Source organism: Thalassophryne amazonica, chromosome 14 (assembly GCF_902500255.1).
Source record: "Thalassophryne amazonica chromosome 14, fThaAma1.1, whole genome shotgun sequence".
Lineage (NCBI taxonomy): Eukaryota > Metazoa > Chordata > Actinopteri > Batrachoidiformes > Batrachoididae > Thalassophryne > Thalassophryne amazonica.
In genome coordinates this window covers 15,816,198-15,841,197 of record NC_047116.1, presented here as the reverse complement: position 1 = coordinate 15,841,197, position 25,000 = coordinate 15,816,198, and the positions used below count along the sequence as shown (strand labels likewise).

General features: G+C 41.3%; 1 protein-coding gene across 4 annotated transcripts in view; it reads right to left on the bottom strand.

The window, feature by feature from the left end:
- Positions 1-25,000, bottom strand: part of il1rapl1a (interleukin 1 receptor accessory protein-like 1a) — a 598,387-nt gene that overhangs the window by 448,161 nt on the left and 125,226 nt on the right. The window lies entirely within an intron of this gene.

The following is a 25,000-nucleotide window of genomic DNA, read 5'->3' as shown; positions in this document are numbered from 1 at the left end:
GTGTGCAGCCGCTGAATTGGGACACAGCCATAGGTCCAGGCTTTCAATTACTTCCTGGACTCGGCCATCAGAAGTGTATCCATATGAGGCAAAAGAGTTGAACTTTAACAGATACTCGGCAGTGACATTCATGTCTCTGGATCCTCAGTCCTCGAGATTGGAAAGAGTTCAGTTTTTCAGGGTCCCCCAGCAGGTGGTGTGGCTCCAGTAAGCCGAGCACATGCAAACAGTTATTTATAACAGCATGTTTTTAAGTTGAATTAATGCCACCTTTTTACTTAAAACACAATAAAAATAAATACTGCCTAGTTTGTCAGAGTATCCCAGCATTCCCTGAGTTCTGATGTTGTTCCGGTGTAAACAAACCCCCAGTGCATCATGCAAAGAAAGTGAATGGGAGCGTGACATCGCCACATGCATTCCAATGGAAGCTGAGTAGAGGGAGTTTGTTTTACAACTGATTGCAGCAACTGGAGTGGCCAAGATTTTAAAAATGGCATGAAAGGGAGTTGCTATTGATTTTCCAGCCAAAGACCGTAAACAGCTCTGACTGTGAAAGCAGACCATTGGACAAGACCAGTTGGTGCACAAAAGTTGGAATCAAATCTGGTCAGACCATCTTGTGGGTGTTAAATTATATCTGCTTGTTATTCAAGAATCTTGTCTGCATGCCAGGGGTCTTATAACCTTCTGACCACCACTGGATTGATCCAACTCAGATACCTCAAATAAAATAAATCCATTCTGCCAATTTTTAGTTTTCTTTATCAGTTTTCTTCTCACAAATGTATCTCTAAGTAAGCTGTTCTCTGGATGACATTCTGTGAAAAACTTCACCATTTTGCATTTCCATCACAAATAAAAATAAAAATGAAAATACTTGTAACAAAATTTTAAAAAAATTATGAAATATTTTGTCATTGATTCAAAATCTGAGGTGGTTCAGACATCTGGTAAGGATGCCCCCGGGCACCCCACACGGGTGTTCCCGTGGAAGACCCAGGACTAGGTGGAGAGATTATATCTCCACAGTGGTCTGGGAACGCCTCATAATCCTCCAGTCAGAGGTGGTCAATGTGGCCTGGGAAAGGGTAGACTGGGGTCCCCTGCTGGAGCTGTTGCCCCCACGACCCAATCCAGGATAAGCGGTTGAAGATGAGTGACAAGTGATTCAACATAAATCTACTGTTATAAATTACCGTCCATATAGCTTCAGCTTGGTCGGGGTTGATGGAATCACACCATCCACGAGGGATTGTGGGGGACCCTGAAATAGACCTATGAAGTCATGATGTCACTGGACAGAGGTGTTTGATGAATGCAGATATCTTTGCAAGAAAATGATGGTCCAAGTCTTTTGGGTCCTGGTGCTTCCTGTCTTAATATATGGCTGTGAGACTTGGACACTAACCACTGTCCTGAGGTGACAACTAGATATGTTTGTGACCAGGATCCTTGGGTAGTGGTTACTCAAGAAGGCGCTGAGAAGGATCACCTGGATTGTGAGGGAGTGTCGGCTAGATTTTGGCCATATGCCAACAATCTCTGCCTACAATCTATCAAGTCCTCAGTGTTGAGGGCCTCAATGGTTGAAGAAGACCAAGCGGAAGCCCAATTTTCATGTTGCTGCAGCAGATGGTTACTTTCGAGACATCAGAATGGACTGGTTGTCTGCCTCAGTGGTTGGCCATCCAAGACACAGGGTGGTTCCATCGTATGGTGGATGCGACAACAGCACCAACACATGCTCCTAGACTGGAATTGGCTTGTTTAAGCACACGACTCAAATATGGTTTCCTGCTATCAAACAGCCATTACATATGAATAAATATGAGGGGGAAAAAAATCAAATAAATAAAAGGACAGCAGGGATAAAAGTAATCCTGTTAAAGATCAAACAGCAGGCGCTCTCTCTTTCTCTCTCTCTCTCTCCTCTTCTTCCCTGCTGATTTCTCCTACCACCATTTTTCCTACTTTATACTCATATTCTTCAGCTCTCCTCCACTCCCACCTTCTTCCTAATATTCCTGACTTGTCTTTTCAACAGCTCCACCTTCACATCTCTCAGATTCCTTCTTTCTGCCTTTCACAATGTCATCGATCTCCTTTTGATTTCATGGTCAGCAGTATATTTACTCTTCCTCTCCTCCCAGTTTTCCTCATCCAACACTCCCTCATTTCCCTCCCTCCTTCCGTCTATCACTCCCTCCCCTATGCATCCCTCCATCCTCTCCAGTGCAGAACTAAATGGAGATTAATGAAGGGAGGAAGACGTGTCTGTCATCCAGACAGACTGTCTGATGCACCCGGAGAAGTGCTGGATCTATTCAAAAGACACCAGAGAAAACTCTGCATTATTGCCGCCGCGCTTGGGGTAGCTAGCTGCAAAACAGGTTAGCCATCCGCTTCGATTTAGATTATCTGTATACAGCAGCCGCGCCAGTGATATGCTTCATTTCAGCAGTAATATAAAAATAGTGGCAGAACAGTAGAAAAGATACAGAAAAAGACATTCAGGTGGAAGTTTTTCCCATCCCAAGACATTGATATAGCGATAGGGATGCCGGGGGAAGTTTGTTTCCTGTAATATACAAGCCTGGAGAGAGATGTAGGGTTTCCTGCTTTCTACAAACACTACAGTGTGGACACACAGCAAAATCACCAGTGTTAAATTAACACTGACAGTGTCTATATGGGTCCACACTGGGTCAGTGAGGAATATATAGACACTGGTAATTTTGCTGTAGACCTACGTGCTGTGCAGGACAAAGAGGGCATGAGTTTTCATCACAACAAATCAACCCCTTAACTCAAATGGTTCATCAATTAAATGAAAGAGGCAACAGAAGGGCAATGCATACCCTACCTTCACTCATAATCCTGAAGGTATCCAGGGAATGTTTTTTAGATTATGACATCCTTCGACAATGTTAAGTCACAGACCCCCAGCCCAAATACCTCACATGGCCCAAAAACCTACAAAACAAGTGGCCTAATTCCCACTGGGGCATGCACAGACAGCACTGTCGTGTTCTGCTGCCACGCCGGAGAGACACTGACATAAGGACTGACTGACATAACTTTTTCAGAGATGCTTCACTTCTCTGTTTAATGGTGCGTCAACATCATGAACAACATTTAATACCTTTCATAGTTTTTTTTGTAACATGTGAGCCCACAGTGGGGCAGCAGTGGTGCCCAAGCAGTTAAGTCCGTCAGTTCCCAGTGCAGAAGGTTCCCGGTTCAAAGCCACACCTACCAACATGCCATGGAATGTGGAGTTGGTTCAGGAAGGGCATCCAGTGTAGAACTTGTGCCAAATCAACATGCAGCTCCATCTTTGATCTGCTGTAGCAAACTGAAGTGAAACAAGGGAGAACCTGAAGTCACTTACGGAATAAGGAGCTTCTCTGAGGTACACCCCAATTCTTGGGGTTCATTCATTTATTTAGTATTGCATTTGTAATATTTAGAAGTAAACTAGCAGACTAACTATCCCATTCATCTTCACCAACAAAGCTATCACCTCCCACCTATCCCGGATTCCAGAGAACTGTTCGAGTGAGACTAAAGAAGAGACAGTAGTTACTACTGCTGCTGCTAAAAATGAAAAGGTAAATAGTTCAATAGGTCACCCCCTGTACTCTGAGGTGCTGTTTGTACAGGAGAGGGACATATACACCCCCCCCCCACACACACACACACCACCACCACCAACACACACAGCTGTTTCTAAATATATAGACTAATGATAACTGTAGGGGTGAGTGGTAAACCAGCATCAGTCAATACCACAATGCACCATGATATTGATTGCGCAATAGAACGCCATGAGAAACCATACTGAGAACTCATATCATGCCAGAAATATTTTTTTAATAATGCCAACGAAAAACACCACCAAATGTTCATTAATTTGGATTCAGTTTGATGCATCTGTCACTCTGATTAGCCCAGCAACATTGATCACACAACATATTTTTTCTCTGTTATGTTGTATTCCACACGTTAAACTTGCTGTTAAATTATTTTCTTATACTTGCTGTAAAATCCTTTTTGCATAACTTAAGTCATGGAAAAAAACTGTGATTCTGTTGTGTGAACCAGCAGACTTTTGCACTGCAGGCTCATTTAAGCCCTAACGGGCATTAAATAAACATTTCTTAAGCATTCTATTTAAGAACCATTTGATTTGTAAAGTTTTTTATTCAGATTTTAACTCTGAAGGAGAAATTTAAAAAAAATAGCCCAGGCTAAACTCTTGGGTCACAGGGCTGGAGCCTATGCCAGCATTCATAGGGCGTGAGGCAGGGTTGCACCTTGTTGCAGGGCCACATATAGACAAACAAACAGTCACACCCGCACACACACTAAAGTTTCCAATCCACCAAACCTGCATGTCTTTGGATGTGGGAGGAAGCTGGAGAGAACCCACACAATCACAGGGAGAACATGCAAACTCCACAGGTGGGAAATGACCTTCTTGCTGTGTGGCAACAGTGCTAACCACTAAGACACCACACTGCCTAAAATCTTACTCAAATAAAATAATTATTAAACTGCCCATATAGTATAAAACCAATAATCCCAAGATATAATGCAGTCACTATCCAAAAAGTGGACACATTCCATGATATTGGTTTTACATCATATTGCAAACCCAATACTTACTGTATTTTCTAGAAGTATTAAGCCCACACAGGTTCTTAGGTCCACTGGTGGCAGTGCTCATCTCTACATACTAAGGTATGAAGTGGATAAGTCTACAACTTCCCCTGGACAGGATGCAAGTTCAATGCAAGTTACCTAGCAGCCTATTTACAACTGGGTGGAGTGGGACTATGTGGATAAAGTGTCTTGTCCAAGGACTCAGACACGTACCATTACAGGGAATTGAATGCAATTCTGCATAATGGGAGTCTCCATACCCACTGGGGTACCTGCTCTGCATCGGTATTTAGCAGGTGATAGCCTTAAAGTGGATGTGATTTTCCAATTTTGAATATTGATGCAGGCTTTCCACAAAAATCAAGAAATTTAAAATAGTGTTACGAGAACTTAACAATAAATTCTAATCAAGTGTGAAACCTTTTAATGAAAGTCTCTCAAGTCAGAGCGGGCTCCCTGGCTGGTCGTTTGAGACTTGTGGCAGAGTTTTTTAGATTGCAGGCTTTCTCTCCCTCCCTCTCTTATTCGATCATTGTAGGATATTCAGAGCACACCCTTGTGTCTCATTTCCGCTCGAAGTTTAAATCCTGACAACTGACGGCCGCTCACTGCTCGCACGCCAGTCAAATGGCTCCGATAAGCCCCGCAGGAAATTGACTTGCATTTTAGAGCTTCATCTCCCATATCACAGCCTTCATACTGCCCATCATGCCCTTGTATAGAGGTCAAGCAGCTTTTACTAATCTCGTATGCAAATTTTCTCTTGGTGCAGTCTGAACACGAGGCTGATGTGTGAACCATGCCCCAAAATTCATGAGTGAAAGGTTCCTGTGTCTGAACACAGATTTGGGCTGCTATTGACTTTGGTGGCACAGTGGTTGACATGTCAATAGATTTAAAATATTTCAGTGACCATAAAGGACAAGACAGCGCTCTTAAATGTAATATATAGATAAAGATAATTATAGTGGGCGATTTTAACATCCACACAGATGCTGAGAATGACAGCCTCAACACTGCATTTAATCATCACTAATTGAAGAAAATAAGAACAACCCCAGGTTTCTTTTCAGCACTGTAGCCAGGCTGACAAAGAGTCAGAGCTCTATTGAGCTGAGTATTCCATTAACTTTAACTAGTGATGACTTCATGACTTTCTTTGCTAACAAAATTTTGACTATTAGAGAAAAAATTACTCATAACCATCCCAAAGATGTATCGTTATCTTTGGCTGCTTTCAGTGATGCCGGTATTTGGTTAGACTCTTTCTCTCCGATTGTTCTGTCTGAGTTATTTTCATTAGTTACTTCATCCAAACCATCAACATGCTTATTAGACCCCATTCCTGCCAGGCTGCTCAAGGAAGTCCTACCATTATTTAATGCTTCAATCTTAAATATGATCAATCTATCTTTGTTAGTTGGTTATGTACCACAGGCCTTTAAGGTGGCAGTAATTAAACCATTACTTAAAAAGCCATCACTTGACCCAGCTATCTTAGCTAATTATAGGCCAATCTCCAACCTTCCTTTTCTCTCAAAGATTCTTGAGAGGGTAGTTGTAAAACAGCTAACTGATCACCTGCAGAGGAATGGTCTATTTGAAGAGTTTCAGTCAGGTTTTAGAATTCATCATAGTACAGAAACAGCATTAGTGAAGGTTACAAATGATCTTCTTATGGCTTCGGACAGTGGACTTATCTCTGTGCTTGTTCTGTTGGACCTCAGTGCTGCTTTTGATACTGTTGACCATAAAATTTTATTACAGAGATTAGAGCATGTCATAGGTATTAAAGGCACTGCGCTGCAGGTGGTTTGAATCATATTTGTCTAATAGATTACAGTTTGTTCATGTAAATGGGGAATCTTCTTCACAGACTAAAGTTAATTATGGAGTTCCACAAGGTTCTGTGCTAGGACCAATTTTATTCACTTTATACATGCTTCCCTTGGGCAGTATTATTAGACGGTATTGCTTAAATTTTCATTGTTACACAGATGATACCCAGCTTTATCTATCCATGAAGCCAGAGGATACACACCAATTAGCTAAACTGCAGGATTGTCTTACAGACATAAAGACATGGATGACCTCTAATTTCCTGCTTTTAAACTCAGATAAAACTGAAGTTATTGTACTTGGCCCCACAAATCTTAGAAGCATGGTGTCTAACCAGATCGTTACTCTGGATGGCATTTCCCTGATCTCTAGTAATACTGTGAGAAATCTTGGAGTTATTTTTGATCAGGATATGTCATTCAAAGCGCATATTAAACAAATATGTAGGACTGCCTTTTTGCATTTACGCAATATCTCTAAAATCAGAAAGGTCTTGTCTCAGAGTGATGCTGAAAAACTAATTCATGCATTTATTTCCTCTAGGCTGGACTATTGTAATTCATTATTATCAGGTTGTCCTAAAAGTTCCCTAAAAAGCCTTCAGTTGGTTCAGAATGCTGCAGCTAGAGTACTGACGGGGACTAGCAGGAGAGAGCATATCTCACCCGTGTTGGCCTCTCTTCATTGGCTTCCTGTTAATTCTAGAATAGAATTTAAAATTCTTCTTCTTACTTATAAGGTTTTGAATAATCAGGTCCCATCCTATCTTAGGGACCTCGTAGTACCATATTACCCCATTAGAGCGCTTCGCTCTCAGAGTGCGGGCTTACTTGTAGTTCCTAGGGTTTGTAAGAGTAGAATGGGAGGCAGAGCCTTCAGCTTTCAGGCTCCTCTCCTGTGGAACCAGCTCCCAATTCAGATCAGGGAGACAGATACCCTCTCTACTTTTAAGATTAGGCTTAAAACTTTCCTTTTCGCTAAGGCTTATAGTTAGGGCTGGATCGGGTGACCCTGGACCATCCCTTGGTTATGTTGCTTTAGACGTAGACTGTGGGGGGGGTTCCCATGATGCACTGTTTCTTTCTTTTTTTGCTCCGTATGCATCACTCTGCATTTAATCATTAGTGATCGATCTCTGCCCCCCTTCTCGGCATGTCTTTTTCCTGGTTCTTTCCCTCAGCCCCAACCAGTCTCAGCAGAAGACTGCCCCTCCCTGAGCCTGGTTCTGCTGGAGGTTTCTTCCTGTTAAAAGGGAGTTTTTCCTTCCCACTGTGGCCAAGTGCTTGCTCATAGGTGGTCGTTTTGACCGTTGGGGTTTTTCATGGTTTTTGTATGGCCTTGCCTTGCAATATGGAGCGCCTTGGGGCAACTGTTTGTTGTGATTTGGCGCTATATAAGAAAAAAGTTGATTGATTGATTAAATCTATTTGAGGGGGCAAGCGTTCTGAAGGAGGGGATGGTGCTACTAGTGGAACTAATTTTTTTTGGAAAGTCATCATACAAATGGCTACTAGACCCCCCTTTTTTATTAATTGGACATTAGCGTATTACACACTATTTTGAGCAGACAGCTGATCCAGTTTTGACATTGTAATCTGTAAGTGATGAAGAAAAAGATGTCTACATCTGAATTTGCACAATGTAGTAAGAAACAAACAGTATCACAAACCATAGGGTATTATTTGGTTGGTATTTAGTAGTAGTTGAACAGTACCTGGATGACCTACTACATCCATGGTGTGCAAACAGTGCACTGCGCTATCTGATGACTTGGCTGAAGCCTGGTAAATGAAGAAGCACTTTCTGGAAAAATTCAATGAAGGTGGTGGAAATGCATAAAAACAGTTGGTTAAGTTAAGGATCTGTTAGCTTAGTTAAGGTTCTGCCTATAAAACTGTTCATGGACTGGCACCTCCCTACCTAGCTAATTAAACTCTACGTACTGGCTCGGGCTTTGCGTTCGCACGATGCAGGGCTACTTTGTGTCTCTAGGGTGAATAAAAAGTCTGCGGGTCACAGAATTTTCTCTTATTGTGCCCCTGTTCTGTGGAATGTGCTCCCTGCATCAATAAAGCAGTCAGATTCAGTGGCGCACTTATTTTCCCATTCGTTTGGCGAGCATATTATGTTACTATGCTATTTTTTTTACTCTTTTATTGTGTTTTTTTTTTATCATTTACTGTGTTTTTTTATCTTTGAATTCATTTTATTTTGTTTTTTAAATATTTTGTGTGAAGCACCTTGAGGCGATTCTGTTGTGATTTGGTGCCATAGAAAATGAATAAGTTGAAGTGAACAGTAAAAGGGGCCGGGGGATTGTCCAAATATATAACAAGAGCCATTTTACAAGATCTGCCATTGTGGAACTGGACTTTCCTTGGCATACATAACACATATGATACATACTCAGGATTTGGATGCAGGGTTAGGCACTGTGTAAAATATAGTTTGTGTGTTTCTTGAGAGGTAGTTTCAATTTCAATTGCTGTAAATGAGCATAAAGTGTATGCAGCCACCTACAGAAAAAAGCACAGCCAGTATATTATTTATTTATTTATTTAATATGTGTGGGTGTTCCTGGCCTTTTTTAAGTTGAAAATACCTGAGCTTTTCAGACAGGTGCTGTGATGGCACTTTAGCATCTTTTCAGGCAAGCAAATATCAACCAATCACAGAAGAAACCATTTGTTTTTGCTGTTTGTCTACAACTTGTCAAAATCTATCAAAACAGAGACAAAAGAAAACCCCTCATGTGATAGTACATTGGACAGAGGCTTGGTGCCTGCTGTGGGTGAGTGCTTTGTATCACCATATGCCATGTTAGTCATAAGCCATTTATTGTCTTTGAAACAAATCCCATGGCCAGGTTTTGCATTTTCTTTTTTCACTGTAAATGCTGAAATGGCATTTCTAAGCATTCTGTGTTTTTCTGCTAGAAAAAATACAATATGGACATGTGGGCCTTAGTCTGATTTCAGAAATTTCCTCACATCTTAAGCGGAAAGCCCTAAAATACAACAACAACGTGCAACTACAAGAAATAAAGCTGTAACGGAACTGTAATCAGGTATGTAAGAATGTCCAAATACAGTAATCCATATCTGGATCCACATTCTTGAAACTCAAGATTTTTCACTTTTGATAAATTTTGGACATTTGGATTCTGTTTTAAAGCAAACTTTCAAACCAGATTTTTTCTTTTCAATTAATTCTCATTGTATTTAATGTTGCATGCTAAAGGTGCTAGCACTTTTAGCAGCTATCTAACTCTTTAATGCACAATTACTGAGAAAATAAGTGGCCGATAACTTTTATGTTATGGCAACCACCGTGCAGTCCCCAAAAACATAATTTAATGAACACTCAAAGTGGGACTAGCCTGATAGCTTAGCTGGTTTGAACCTAAAGATAGGGGCATGGGCAGGCTTCTTTCATCACACAATGCAGCCACCTACACAGTAAAATCACCAGTGTTAATTTAACACTGTCAGTGTTCATTTTACACTGGTGATTTTACTGTGTATGTGCCACCTCTTTATCCATTTATGCGTTCATCATGATGAAGCCAGAATCAGCAAACATGGCGACACCCAGATATGGGCTTCATGTCACACATAAGTTACCTTCCTCTGAATATGAGTGTATGATGTTTTCATTATGTTTTTCTCTACTGATATGTTGCTGTAATAATGATACTTATAATAAGTCTCATCTTTCACTATGTTCCCCTTGTGTAGTTGTCTGCTTTACCTGTTGATCTCCTGTACCAAGAATCATTATGACTATGATTATGTTGAAGATTGTAGAGATGAAGGGTGACTGGGTGACTCAATCTTATCATATGAATGGAAGCCGTTTTAAAAACATGTCACGTCACAAAAAAAAATGCAGAAAGACAGTCTTCATGTTTGGAAGAATGAAGCAGGTCTGCCTTAAACTTTAATCCTTCACCTCATTGATTGTCTAAGACTGCAAGACAGGTTTTCCTTTTGTCACATTTCTGATAATCTTGCCTTATGATCTCATCAAGACCTGATTGAGGTAAAAGTGAGAATTGCAGCTGCTTTTCTCTATCTGTTGGCGCTGACGATAAATATGTTGGTGTTTTATGCTCTGGGTGACCTAGTTAGAACAGCGTGTGTGGTCTCCCTTCTTTGTGACAGTGCAGCAGGAGTCTGTTGCATGAAATGTCTGTCTGTTGCACATCTTAACCTCTCCTTCCTTTTCATATTTATGACATGCGAGCACCGCAGCGGCGTCCCACTGGAAACTCTGTGTGTACGAAGAGAATAGGGGATGCAGGTTTGGAAAAGCAAACATTCTGATGATGATGCATTTGCACAAAACACAATTAAAGCCTATCCATAAGCAGGCCTGTGTACACCACGTTTAACACCTCAATCAGTTGCTTATCCGCACACTTATCGTCTCATGGTGCATGGATTAGAACCGTGTATTCAGATGTGCACTGAGTTCACTCTCTCAGCCTGGCTGGATGAGCTTTTTCACAGAGTGGACACATCCTCTGGGTTGTTTTTTTGCAGCACTGCACAGCAGTCTGGGAAACACAGCAGGGGGACTGGAGTCATGCAACACACCTACTGGTGAGGAAGAAGCACAAAAAAAAAAGAAAAAAAGAAGGCAGCCTGGAATTTATAACTGGGCCTGCAATTAAGTCCACAGGAACAAGCACGAAAGGAAGAATGTTTCAGGTTAAAACTGGTGCTGAGAGAATCCGGGCAGTTCAACAAATAATAGTTTCTGCATCTGGAACCACAACCTCAGACTGTACTGATCACTGGATCGATAATTGTGACAGCAGATTCTTAGTTCAGTCAGATTTATTCCACAAAGTGTTAAGAGATTAGCAACAAGAGCCAAACGGGTTGAAGCAAAGAATGTGATGAGCCGAAACATGAGCCGAGTTCAAAGAGCACAAATGGACTGCAAGTACTACAACAGACTGTACCCAAGGGCCCAGCAGAGATCCAAGTCCAAAAAATCTGAGTCCATTAACCAAGCAGACGGGGAAAACAGGTTTCACAGGATTTCAGGATAAACAGAATACAGATGGCTTTAAGATCACATTCAATCAGAAACAAACACTCAAAAATCTGGTCAAAAAAGCAGTCTGGAATGTACTGTGTGTTTGCTAGAGGAACGACCGGTCAGAGGAATGGACTGAGGGTGGCTGAGGTTTGGAAGCATGCACTGGTTCCAAGCTTTGCCGCATCAACCACAACACAAAGCTGCATTGGGTCCTAAAGGCAACCACCTGGTTCACCCTTACCTCTGAAAACTAACCATCTATCTGCTGTAGCCAGGTGAAACATGGCCATCTCCTTGTCCACCCAAATGTGTGAAAATGCAAATTCATGATGAAAAATGTGTGTGCACAAATGCGGCAATATGCATTACACTCCTTGTACTGCCTTGATAAACTGGCCGTGTGGGGAGACCAAAACAAATAAGACTGTGGCAGCATGGCGGCGTAAAGTGGACTGTCAAACAGTGCACATTAATTCATTATTTCATCAGTTCAGTGTAAATGTGGTTTAACTGTCATCAAACATTACAAATACTTAAAGCACTAAACAGAAAGCAGACTGTAAGAGCACATGCCTCATCCGGCATGATTGGTGACAAAGTGGGGGCCATCAGAATGCAACAATTACCGCATCATATCTTTGTGATGTCGCAAGTCTATAATGTTAAAGAAACTGTTGAAAAGCAAAAGCCATATCTCTCAATGTGCAGTAACTTAAGGAGTGGAAGAGAATGAAAAGTCTTTATTTATCCAACAACCCTCAATCAAAAGGTTCCATTTAGACGGTGCACAGCAGGTAGCTCCGTGGGATAAGGAGTTGGGCTACCAATAGGTAGACCTGCATTTGATTCCCGGTCACACTACCCGTGTTCTTGGACAAGACACTCCATCTGCATTGTTCCAGATCCCTTATTGTGAAATGACGGTCTATTACTCACCCTTGATGGGATCCCAGTCTGATGCAATTTGCTTCCCCTGCCTTGGCCATGTGCACCCATGTACCCATGTGCAGCCCACCCAGCTGCACATGGGTACCGGCCTTGACTGAGGAAGTATGGAGTGAGATCTTACCAAGACAATATCTATCTATCTACTCACTTTATTAGGTACACCTTGCTAGTACCAGGTTGGACCCCCTTTTGCCTTCAGAACTACCTTAATTCTTCATGGCAAAGATTCAACAAGGTGTTGGAAACATTCCTCAGAGATGTTAGTCCATATTGACATGATGGCATCACACCGTCACCCATTCACCCAGGCTGCCCATTCTCCTCTGACATCAACAAGGCAATTTCATTCACACAACTTTCGTTCAATGGATATCGTCTCTTTTTCGGAATGTTCTCTGTAAGCCCTAGAGATGGTTGTGCATGAAAATCCCAGTCGTTTCTGAAATACTCAGACCAGCCTGTCTGGCACTGTATGACTCCCCACCTCACGTGGGAGAAGGTGGTGAATGTAAATGTGACCTTTTTTTAAGAGTACATTTTTTTCATTGAGAAAGGATGGAACACAAGCTGTTTAAGGCTTTTTTTAAAATGACCAATTTTGATGGTTTTCTGAACTGCTCATCTTTCATTTCTCAGCCTTTTCATCCATTGTCACACCCTTGATGTCCTTCCTATTCCACCTTGTCAAAGCTATTCAACATTAACATTTGCATATTTTTGCTGCTCCCTTTTCTTCTCAACAAGAATTTACCTCATTAATTTGGGGGGGGGTATGATCTCTTTGTACTTGCTGCACCTCCCAATGCCTTTTTTTCTCTACATGTTCTCATCTTTAATCCTAATCAGCCCGTCTATGTCAGGTTTGCTCAACTGTGACTCCCTAAGATCACGCCTCGTGTTTGAACACCCGCAAAGCAATACAAGTCTTTTTGAGGGTGGCATGCAGACTAAAGGAAACACAGTCAAACAACTGCACACAATGAGTGTGATGTGTTCTGATTAGTGTGGAGTGTCACAGAGATCAGATTTAGGCCCAAATTATTTTGTACATCACTAAATTGATTGGTTAAAAATATATTAAGTCATCAATTTGCACAGCCATAAATTAAAAACAAATAAATGTGCCCTGTAAGATGCCCATTTTTGGAAAAAAAGAAAAAAATTAAGAAAAGCACATTAATCCAGGATTGACAAATCAAGCTGATAACCACGATGATTTTCAACCACTCATTCCGGGAATGCTGCCCAGTGTGACATTATTTCCATTCTGCACAAGCAATTTGCATATTGCAGGAAGAACAAGGTCTTTGAGGAGATGACAGTAGGGTTGTTTTTTTTTTTTTTCGAGAATAAGTTGGATAAACACTAAAGAGCCAATCTAGAGCCTGTACAACAACAGCATTAGGTTCATTAGAGACCACCCTCCTTTATATTTGATAAATGCGGCATCCACAACAATATGCATATTGCTCACACAATATACTGATTGCCATATTGAGCATATGCAGTATGCATATTGTGTTGACTGGGATACACAGCATAACTGCAATACCAGTTATCTCTGATCACAACATCAGGACTTGTCAAGGCAGTGTACACAAAGAAAACCTGGGTATGTTGATCCTGCGTCACAGTACAGCCCTCTAGACCCTACGACAAAAATACAACTTCACAATCAACTCGATAAGCCTGTCTGTCTTTGTCTTATGTTATGGTTATTGTGCAAGTTAAAAGATGTCATCATGGCCCAAAATCTAAGGCTCACTGGCCCTCGCCTGTATTTATCAGGGCACAAAATTCCTGAACAGAGTATGTCTGAGTTTTTTTATGGGATTACATGGGTAAATTTGCAGACTCCATTAAGCCTATGCTTGTCCTATTAATTGCGAGAAATAATTATACCAACTGCAATCAATGGATGAGGTATATAGCAAAGCCATCCATCCATCGATCCATCTATCCATCCCTGAGTATTTGTCAGTGCAACTCCTGCTAAAATGGTTAGATTTCAACAAAACATACAGTGACTGAAAACTATGTGAAGATGTGCATTTAACAGACTAATTTTTTTATTTTTTATTTTTGGTACAGAGGTAGACCAGTTTGTTAGTTCAGGTAGTTAATCACAAAATGTTTACTACCACTGATGCAGTCATACATGGGCAATACCATGGTGATGGAATTACAATGACAGCCAAATCTGGCATTAAAAAGTACCTCTGATTGCAACTCTGTTACTGTACAATTACTGAATACTCACATGCAAGCAACTACTGGTAGTATGGCAGTGTGTGTGTGTGTGTGTGTGTGTGTGTGTGTGTGTGTGTGTGTGTGTGTGTTTGGGGCGGATGGGGGGGGGGGGGGGCACTGAGAAAACTACCCTTAGATACTAGTGGGCTATTAACAGCATGTTTGCATGTCTATTAATGCAACAGCTTCTTCAGTTCTGTCCACATGTATATTTGACTGTCTATTTTCAATCCCCCCCCAAACCCCCCCACCCCCCCACCTTTTTTCCCTGTTACTGTACATGCATTTAAGTGAATTCTGCAAATAATTTAATCACATTTTGATCTGATGAAAACCTCATATAAACACACACTCACATGATCACCTTGGTAGATGTCACAACAAACGCTGGACATTCAGCTTTTGATGACATTTCTTTCAGTGTGTATCAGGGGTCAATGCTCACACACAATCCAGTACAAGTGGCACCTCCTGCAGGCTTGGTGGAACTCATCACAACCACCATCTATTCCCCAACTCAAGTTATTAACCAAAGAGATTCTTGCGGGCTGGATTCTCCCTTTGTTGCTGGCCTTGAATTCATACAGAATAAAGGCAAAGCAGCAGTAACAGCAACAGGAAGTGAAGATGTACAGAAATGAATCACATGCGATTATTTAAGCTGAGCTCAGAGCGGCTTTCGAGTTTGAGAGACTGAATGACTACAAATATGAATGTTTGAGAGTCTGGACGACTCTCAGCAAAACCCTTTTGCTCCACATCTTAAGATCAGAATCTTGCTCCATTTTCTGTCTTTTCACCAGAATTTTTACCCATCAGATTCACAGGATAATTCCCATTTTAATTCTTTTTACCCGTCTCTTTCACTTGCAGCGATCCTGCACTCTAATTCAGCCTGTTAATATCAGCACTCCTCTTATCCCCCATCCTCATTTCTCTCATCTTCCCCTCCTCTTTTGATCTGCGAGCGGAATTATTCCATCTTACCAAGGCTTTTAATTCTCTTGATTGAGCCAATTACCTTCTAGCTGGATCAATGCGGGAAAGGTAATGATTTAACTGGCTGCCGCATAAAGCCATATAACCGCTCCAACTCATGCAAAAAGGCAAAGCGAGGGAGAAAGCAACAGAAGCAATGGGAGGAGCAGAAATGCAAAAGGAGGTTGTTGAGGGGGTGGAAGGAAATGAATATCGTCTCTTTTTAATACAGCCGTGCATGAGACGGTGTATTTAGTGCCTAATTTTGTGTCCATTCCTCTACCTGGACTGTTGTAATCTTGTAACGCCTTGCATGAGGAGCAGATGACAAAAACCCCATTTCTGTAGGAATGATCTACAAATGCACAGGGTATGTGGAAACCGGGGCACTCAGATCCTTAAATGGTGCCATTGTGACAGAAAACTCAATATACCTCAGTGTTCCACTTCTTGTCGTAACCATCCCAATGTGCACGTGCATGCAAGTGTTCCCCTTAACTGGGGCTTGCCATCTCCTGTGAAGTTAGCTGTCCTATCCTATTGGCTTCTCGACTTCAGTTTTCTATCCATTATTGATGTAATGGATCATTGTATCTAAATGTAACTCCGCCAGAGACCAGCACATCTGCTCAGAGGGAATCCAGGGAAGCAGACCAACGGCCACCAGCTGGTACTAGGTTAGGCTGGGAGGAAACCTCAGGCATACAGTACATCACAAAATATACCTCATATCACTCATCATCAAGGTGGAACTGTCAAACCTGGAGAGAGATTCACTCATCCAGAAAGTGACATTCATGTCATTAGGTCTTCGACCTTTGGTTAGCATCAAAGTCTTAAAACCATAACGTAATATAGGAAGCGCTATCCTGCATCTCCTGATCTCAGTGACCCTAAGGCAATGACTGGATGTCTTTGACACTAGGGTTCTGCAGCATCTCTTTATCTCAGTGACCCTAAGGGAACGACTGGATGTCTTTGACACTAGGGTTCTCCTGCATCTCTTTATCTCAGTGACCCTAAGGCAACGACTGGATGTCTTTGACACTAGGGTTCTCCTGCATCTCTTTATCGCAGTGACCCTAAGCCAGTGGTCTCCAAACTATTCCAGAAAGGGCCGAGAGGGTGCAGGTTTTCTTTGCAGCCACTGACTCCAGCAAGTGATTTCACTGATGAACTCATCCCACCTGCTCCAAGTGATGTTAATCAGTGAAATCACCTGCTGGAGTCAGTGGCTGCAAAGAAAACCTGCACCCTCTCGGCCCTTTCTGGAATAGTTTGGAGACCACTGCCCTAAACCAAAGACTGGATGTCTTTGAAACTAGGGTTCTCCTGCATCTCCTTACCTCAGTGACCCTAAGGCAATGACTGGGTGTCTTTGATACTAGCATTCTCCTGCATCTCTTTATCTCAGTGACCCCAAGGCGACGACTGAATATCTTTGATACTAGGTCTGTTCGGAGGATCCTTGGGTATCATTCAAGTAGCTTTGTGTTAAAGGAATGGTTACTTAGGGAGACACAAATTAGGATTATCACTTCATTGTGAGGGAACACTAGTTATGAAATTTTGGCTATGTGGGCCATTTCTCTGTACAAGAGCCAGTGCATAGGAGACCTCCTGTGTTGAGGACCTCAGCAGCTGAAGAATGGCAGGGGGACACTCCACCAGGCTGCAGTATATACCCGGTTACCTTTTGAGAAGTAGGGACGGATTGGTTGTCTTCTATCCAGGACTGCTGATAATCCCAAATCTGGCCATCACAGTGAGTGAGTCCCTTCAGCTTCTCCCTTGTTTTCACTCAGGGTTGCCAAAGCAGGTCTGGGCTGATTTGGCACATGTTTTACACCTGACACAACTTCATTTTACATGGAGAATGGGCAGGATGGGTTTGAACTGGGAACCTACACACTGGAAACAAGCACACTTAACCACCACCTATAAAATTGCAGCCACGAAAAAGTCATCTGTATTTTCTTCTCTCATACCCAACTACTGTACTTTACAGAGTATAAGTCTCACGAAAAGTTAAGTCTCAAAAATTCCTTTTGAAAAAAACTGTCACACCTTTTTTTCTGTATTATTAGGTCATTAATTTAGGATTTTTGTGCATTATTCTAGTGTACTCTTTATTCTTGGTCTTTATTCTTTTATGGTTGGAGTTCATCTTGTTTAGTGCTTTGATTTCTGGGAAAGGTCTATACAAATAGTTATTATTCATATTAACAACCAACATGTTTTTGTTTTGGTAATCAGGGTGCATAAAGCAAAAAACACTCTGGAAAATGTGCTTCCTTTTGCCTTCTCCACTTTTGCTGAGGATCACCACAATTGATTAGGTATACAGTGAGGAAAATAAGTATTTGACCACCCTGCGATTTTGCAAGTTCTCCCACTTAGAAATCATGGAGGGGTCTGAAATTTTCATCTTAGGTGCATGTCCACTGTGAGAGACATACCGTATTTTCCGGACTATAAGTCGCACCGGAGTATAAGTCGCACCAGCCACTTTATCCATTATAAAGAAAAATAAACCATAAATAAGTCGCACCGGAGTATAAGTCGCACCAGCCACTTTATCATTATAAAGAAAAATAAACCATAAATAAGTTGCACTGGACTATAAGTCCCATGGACATACAGGTATGTTAACTTAACATGAAAAGTTCAGATGATAATATTGTGACGGCTACCGTTTTAAGATGCATATTTCACCAGTCGTAACTTACAATCTGCAGAGTATGATTTTCTTTTTGGTGGCATTTTTTCGGGCCTTCTCCGTTGTCTTGTTAAGTTATCAGTAACGTTGAAATTTTTATTTTTCTATGGTAGTCAGAAGTCGCAGGAACAGTCACACAAGCCTTGAGTGCCCTCTCGTGAGCTGCATTTTACCTACAGATATGTTTGTATTTTGCGGATCACATTGCGAGCCGAACCATGCAGCACCTACCCGCGCAGCTCATGACCACCCAGCGTTGTCGATCCAGCTCCTTCCAAGTGCAGACGCTAATCCTCCGCCGTCGCTCAGTGCTCCCATGCAGCTCTCAGCGTCAACTCTGCTCACACTGATATCCAAGGGTTGAAGCTGTTTTGTTAGCCGTCCCGGAATAAACACCATGTTCGTCTGCTTCAAACGCTATTCACAATCTTCGATGCCAGCTCCTTCCAAGTGCACACGCTAATCCTCCACCGTCGCTCACCCGGTGCTCCCACGCAGCTCTCAGCGTCAACTTAAACACTCTGCTCACACTGATATCCAAGGGTTGAAGCTGTTTTGTTCGCCATGCCGGAATAACAGCAAGCACCGTATTCGTCAGCTTCACACGCTGTGGGTGAGGTGAGGAATACGCGTCCAACGTTCTGTTCTCTGATTGGTTATCGCGACCAGCGTGACTTATAGGACGGCCGCCATACTACAGTGTCCATGATGCATTGCATTTCCTTTTCTGGTGGCCATTTTAAAACATAGATCGACTCTGTCACGTAAAATTGTTTTGTTACAGTAAATTAATTGAGATCCTACCGGTATATTTTTCATTTATAAGTCGCACCGGAGTATAGGTCGCACCCCCAGCCAAAACATCCGGAAATCACAATGTATGATTTTTTAATAATTTATTTATTTATATGTTACTGCTGCAAATAAGTATTTGAACACCTACCAACCAGAAGCCCTCTTATTCTGCACACTTTACCTGTATTAATTGCACCTGTTTGAACTTGTTACCTGTATAAAAGACACCTGTTTACACACTCAATCAATCACACTCCAACCTGTCCACTACAGCCAAGACCAAAGAGCTGTCTAAGGACACCAAGGACAAAACTGTAGACTTGCACAAGGCTGGGATAGACTACAGGACAACAGGCAAGCAGCTTGGGAGAAGACAACAACTGTTACGATTATTTATTAGAAAGTGGAAGAAACACAAGATCAAGTCAAAGTTTTAGTCAAAGTTTTATTTGCCATTTGTAGAGCACAACAAAATTTACACACATAGGAATTGTATTGTCACCCTTACAACCCCTGGCAAAAATTATGGAATCACCGGCCTTGGAGGATGTTCATTCAGTTGTTTAATTTCGTAGAAAAAAAGCAGTTCACAGACATGACACAAAACTAAAGTCATTTCAAATGGCAACTTTCTGGCTTTAAGAAACACTATAAGAAATCAGGAAAAAAATTTGTGGCAGTCAGTAACGGTTACTTTTTTAGACCAAGCAGAGGGAAAAAAATATGGACTCACTCAATTCTGAGGAAAACATTATGGAATCACTCTGTAAATTTTCATCCCCAAAACTAACACCTGCATCAAATCAGATCTGCTTGTTAGTCTGCATCTAAAAATGAGTGATCACACCTTGGAGAGCTGTTGCACCAAGTGGACTGACATGAATCATGGCTCCAACACGAGAGATGTCAATTGAAACAAAGGAGAGGATTATCAAACTCTTAAAAGAGGGTAAATCATCACGCAATGATGCAAAAGATGTTGGTTGTTCACAGTCAGCTGTGTCTAAACTCTGAACCAAATACAAACAACATGGGAAGGTTGTTAAAGGCCTGGTAGACCAAGGAAGACATCAAAGCATCAAGACAGAAAACTTAAAGCAATATGTCTCAAAAATCGAAAATGCACAACAAAACAAATGAGGAACGAATGGGAGGAAACTGGAGTCAACGTCTGTGACCGAACTGTAAGAAAACGCCTAAAGGAAATGGGAATTCCATACAGAAAAGCTAAACAAAAGCCATCATTAACACCTAAACAGAAAAAAAACAAGGTTACAATGGGCTAAGGAAAAGCAATCGTGGACTGTGGATGACTGGATGAAAGTCATATTCAGTGATGAATCTCGAATCTGCATTGGGCAAGGTGATGATGCTGGAACGTTTGTTTGGTGCTGTTCCAGTGAGATTTATAAAGATGACTGCCTGAAGAGAACATGTAAATTTCCACAGTCATTGATGATATGGGGCTGCATGTCAGGTAAAGGCACTGGGGAGATGGCTGTCATTACATCATCAATAAATGCACAAGTTTACATTGATATTTTGGACACTTTTCTTATTCCATCAATTGAAAGGATGTTTGGGGATGATGAAATCATTTTTCAAGATGATAATTTATCTTGCCATACAGCAAAAACTGTGAAAACATTCCTTGCAAAAAGACACATAGGGTCAATGTCATGGCCTGCAAATAGTCTGGATCTTAATCCAATTGAAAATCTTTGGTGGAAATTGAAAAAAATGGTCCATGACAAGGCTCCAACCTGCAAAGCTGATCTGGCAACAGCAATCAGAGAAAGTTGGACCCAGATTGATGAAGAGTACTGTTTGTCACTCATTAAGTCCATGCCTCATAGACTGCAAGCTGTTATAAAAGCCAGAGGTGGTGCAACAAAATACTAGTGATGTGTTGGAGCGTTCTTTTGTTTTTCATGATTCCATAATTTTTTCCTCAGAATTGAGTGATTCCATATTTTTTTTCCCTCTGCTTGGTCTAAAAAAGTAACCGTTACTGACTGCCACAATTATTTTTCATGATTTCTTATAGTGTTTCTTAAAGCCAGAAAGTTGCCATTTGAAATGACTTTAGTTTTGTGTCATGTCTGTGATCTGCTTTTTTCTACAAAATTAAATAACTGAATGAACATCCTCTGAGGCCGATGATTCCATAATTTTTGTCAGGGGTTGTAGAGTCAAAAGAACATCTTAAAAATAAAATCTTAAAACATCTTTAAAAATAAATAAATAAATAAAACAATGCTTGTTTCCAGTACCTTTATAGTTTATAGATTGGCTATCAGCCTTACAGCTGCTGGAAAGAAGCTGTTGTAGAAATGTGTTTTGTGTGTGATAATGCTGTCTGCTCTAATGTGTCTGAGACTGTAGGGTTTGTATCTGGGCCTCAGTAACAGGTGTCCTGGATGGTGCCTGTCTCTGATTATGGACTGAGCTTTCTTCTTGCACCGCTCTGTGTATGTCGTGGTTATGGATGGAAGGTCTATCCCAGTGATCCTCTCTGCAGTCTTAATGACTCTTTGGAGATGACTGTCAATCTCCCTCAGTCTGGGATTCCATGCAAGATCTCACTTTGTGGGGTAAGGATGATTCTGAGAAAGCTCAGAACTACACAGAGGACCTGGTCAATGACCAGAAGAGAGCTGGGACCACAGTCACAAAGATTACATTAGTAACACATGATGCTGTCATGGTTTAAAATCCTGCAGGGCAGCAAGGTCCCCTGCTCAAGCCAGCACATGTCCAGGCCCATTTGAAGTTCACCAGTGACCATCTGGATGATCCAGAGGAGGCATGGGAGAAGGTCATGTGGTCAGATGAGACCAGAATAGACTTTTTTGGAATCAACTCCACTTACCATGTTTAGAGGTTGAGAACAACCCCAAGAAAACCGTCCCAACCGTGAAGCATGGGGGTGGAAACATCCTACTCTGGGGGTGCTCTTCTGCAAAGGGGACAGGACGACTGCACCGTATTGAAGGGAGGATGGATGGGGTCATGTATTGCAAGATTTTGGCAAACAACCTCCTTCCCTCAGTAAGAGCATTGAAGATGGGTCATGGCTGGGTCTTCCAGCATGACAATGACCCCAAACACACAGCCAGGACAACTAAGGAGGGGCTCCGTAAGAAGCATTTCAAGGTCCTGGAGTGGCCTGGCCAGTCTCCAGACCTGAACTCAATAGAAAATCTTTGGAGGGAGCTGAAACTCCAAACCTGAAAGATTTGGAGATCTATATGGATGAGTGGACCAAAATCCCTGCTGCAGTGTGTGAAAACCTGGTGAAAAACTACAGGAAACGTTTGACCTCTGTAATTGCAAACAAAGGCTACTGTACCAAATATTAACATTGGTTTTCACAGGTGTTCAAATACTTATTTGCAGCAGTAACATACAAATAAATTATTAAAAAAATCATACATTGTGATTTCCAGATTTTTTTTTCTTTTAGATTATGTCTCTCACAGTGGACATGCACCTAAGATGAAAATTTCAGACCCCTCCATGATTACTAAGTGGGAGAACTTGCAAAACCGCAGGCTGTTCAAATACTTATTTTCCTCACTGTATTATTTACACAAGATGATTGAACTCCAGATGTATGGGTAGAATGGGAAACAGCTGGTCTGAAACTGGGATCCTTCAATATTGGAATCAAGTGGCCCCAGCCTTGGTGAAACAATGTCAAAATTCTTGTCATTGCTATAGCAATGCAGAAGGAATCATTCAACACAATGTGTGATCAACTGGAAATGGGTTTGCCATATAGGCAGAATTTATTTAATTTATTTTTTTGCAAATGCAATTAAATCCTACCTCCCAAGTGTATCAAACTACTGCAGCCAAAGGCACCCCAACACTTCATCTTTCTGTGGATATTTAAACCACTTCCTTATGAACCGTGGCCACGGTCCTGTGGTTGATGATTTCTTGGATTGGTGCGAGAAATCTTTTCTACAGATGAATGTATTGAAGACTAAAGACATGGTCATTGACTTTAGGAAGGGCTCCCACAAACATGGAGTAACTCTCCTAAAAGGTCAGGCCGTAGAAATTGTGAGCACCTATAAATATCTGGGTACTGTTATGGATGACAAACTCACTTTTGAGTCAAATTGTGAAGTGGTGTGTAAAAAAGGTCACCAGCGCTTGTTCTGTCTTAGAAAACTGGCATCCTTTCACATTGACAAATCTTTGTTAACAATGTTTTATCATTGTTATATCGAATCTGTTTTATCTTTTTGTTTGGTGTTATGGTTTGGAAATTTGTCAGTTAAAAATAAAAACAGTCTGAATCAGATTGTAAAATGGGCGAGCAAAATCATTGGTGGAGAGACTCAGCTGTATCCAACCTCTCTGTACATGAGGCAGGTCCAGAGATTGGTTGAGGCAGTTCTAAAGGACGCCTCACATTCTCTTTTTGATCAGTTTGAACTGCTCCCTTCAGGACGGAGGTATAAAGTTCCTTTTTGTAGAACTAAGCGCTATAAGAGCACTTTATTCCTGCTGTTAGTGTACTTAACAGACGACCTTGATAGTATATTTAATTAATTTATCCGCTTTTTTGCTTTGAGATGGCACACGCTCTGTGACTTTTGTTCTGGCGCCATGCTATTGGCCTGTACTTGCACTGCTTTATTGGTATTGTATTCTTATATTTTTTATATTGTATTTTTATATTTTTATTGTATTTTTATATTTTTAATTATATTTAGGGTATTTTTATCGGTTTTTATGTTATGTGATTGTTATGAATGGTGTGACTCACTGCCAAAACAAATTTACCTTTTGGTACAAATAAAGTAACCTTGAACCTTGAACCTTGAACACTTAGCTTTGACATCTCAATGTGATGTGAAATGATTTAAAGATTCAAAAGACCCCATTGGAAGTGCCATCAAAAAAAAGCAACAAGATTTAACAAAGACTCAGATCTCAGTGACAGTTGTGACGGCCCGACCACTCCATGCTTTGGGCTTGTGTGCATGTCTGTTGACTGGGTGGAACTGGCCAATGTTGTTCCCACATTCAAGGTCACTCAAGGTCAAATGCAATGTTATATTTTGAAAATCCACAGAGGACTTACTATTCATGTCTAATGGTGAACATGGATCTGTCGCCTCTGGTTCATGAGTTACAAACATTAGGGGGAAAAGCTTCTATTTGAGTATGGCAAAAAGGTTAACCCAGTGCTGTTACCTTGACCTTTCAGCCCTGAACCTGAAATGTTAATGGTTTCATCCTTGGGTGGGACTTAAGTCATGTGCATAACTGGGTAAAAATTCTGCAACCAGGTTTTGAGATTTTGAAGTATTTTCATTTATCTATACTTTTTATCTTCACTATTCCACTGAACCTTATCAGTTAACCACAACCTGTTTTCAATTACAGCAAAAGCCAAGTGTCAGAGTAACAGGTCCAATGTATCGCTACGTGTTTTATCAGAACTCGTTCATGGACAGAAGATTGTTTCCTCTTAGTGCTGTCAGTATTTAGCTGCAAAAATATTAGAAGGATGAGGTATTTGCTCAAAAACGCACTGAAGTTGTAGTCACCAATTAGCTGCAGGTGGGTCAATCCTTATTTAATTAGCAATGTTTTTAATTACTCAACCAAAGCGCAGAGTGATTGACAGCAGTAATTAGCACTGGTTCTCTTGTGAATCATTACTTTTTCATTAGATTCAACTCTATTCTGTCACGCTACATCACAACGCTCGATTGCTTTATCCCCAAAGCA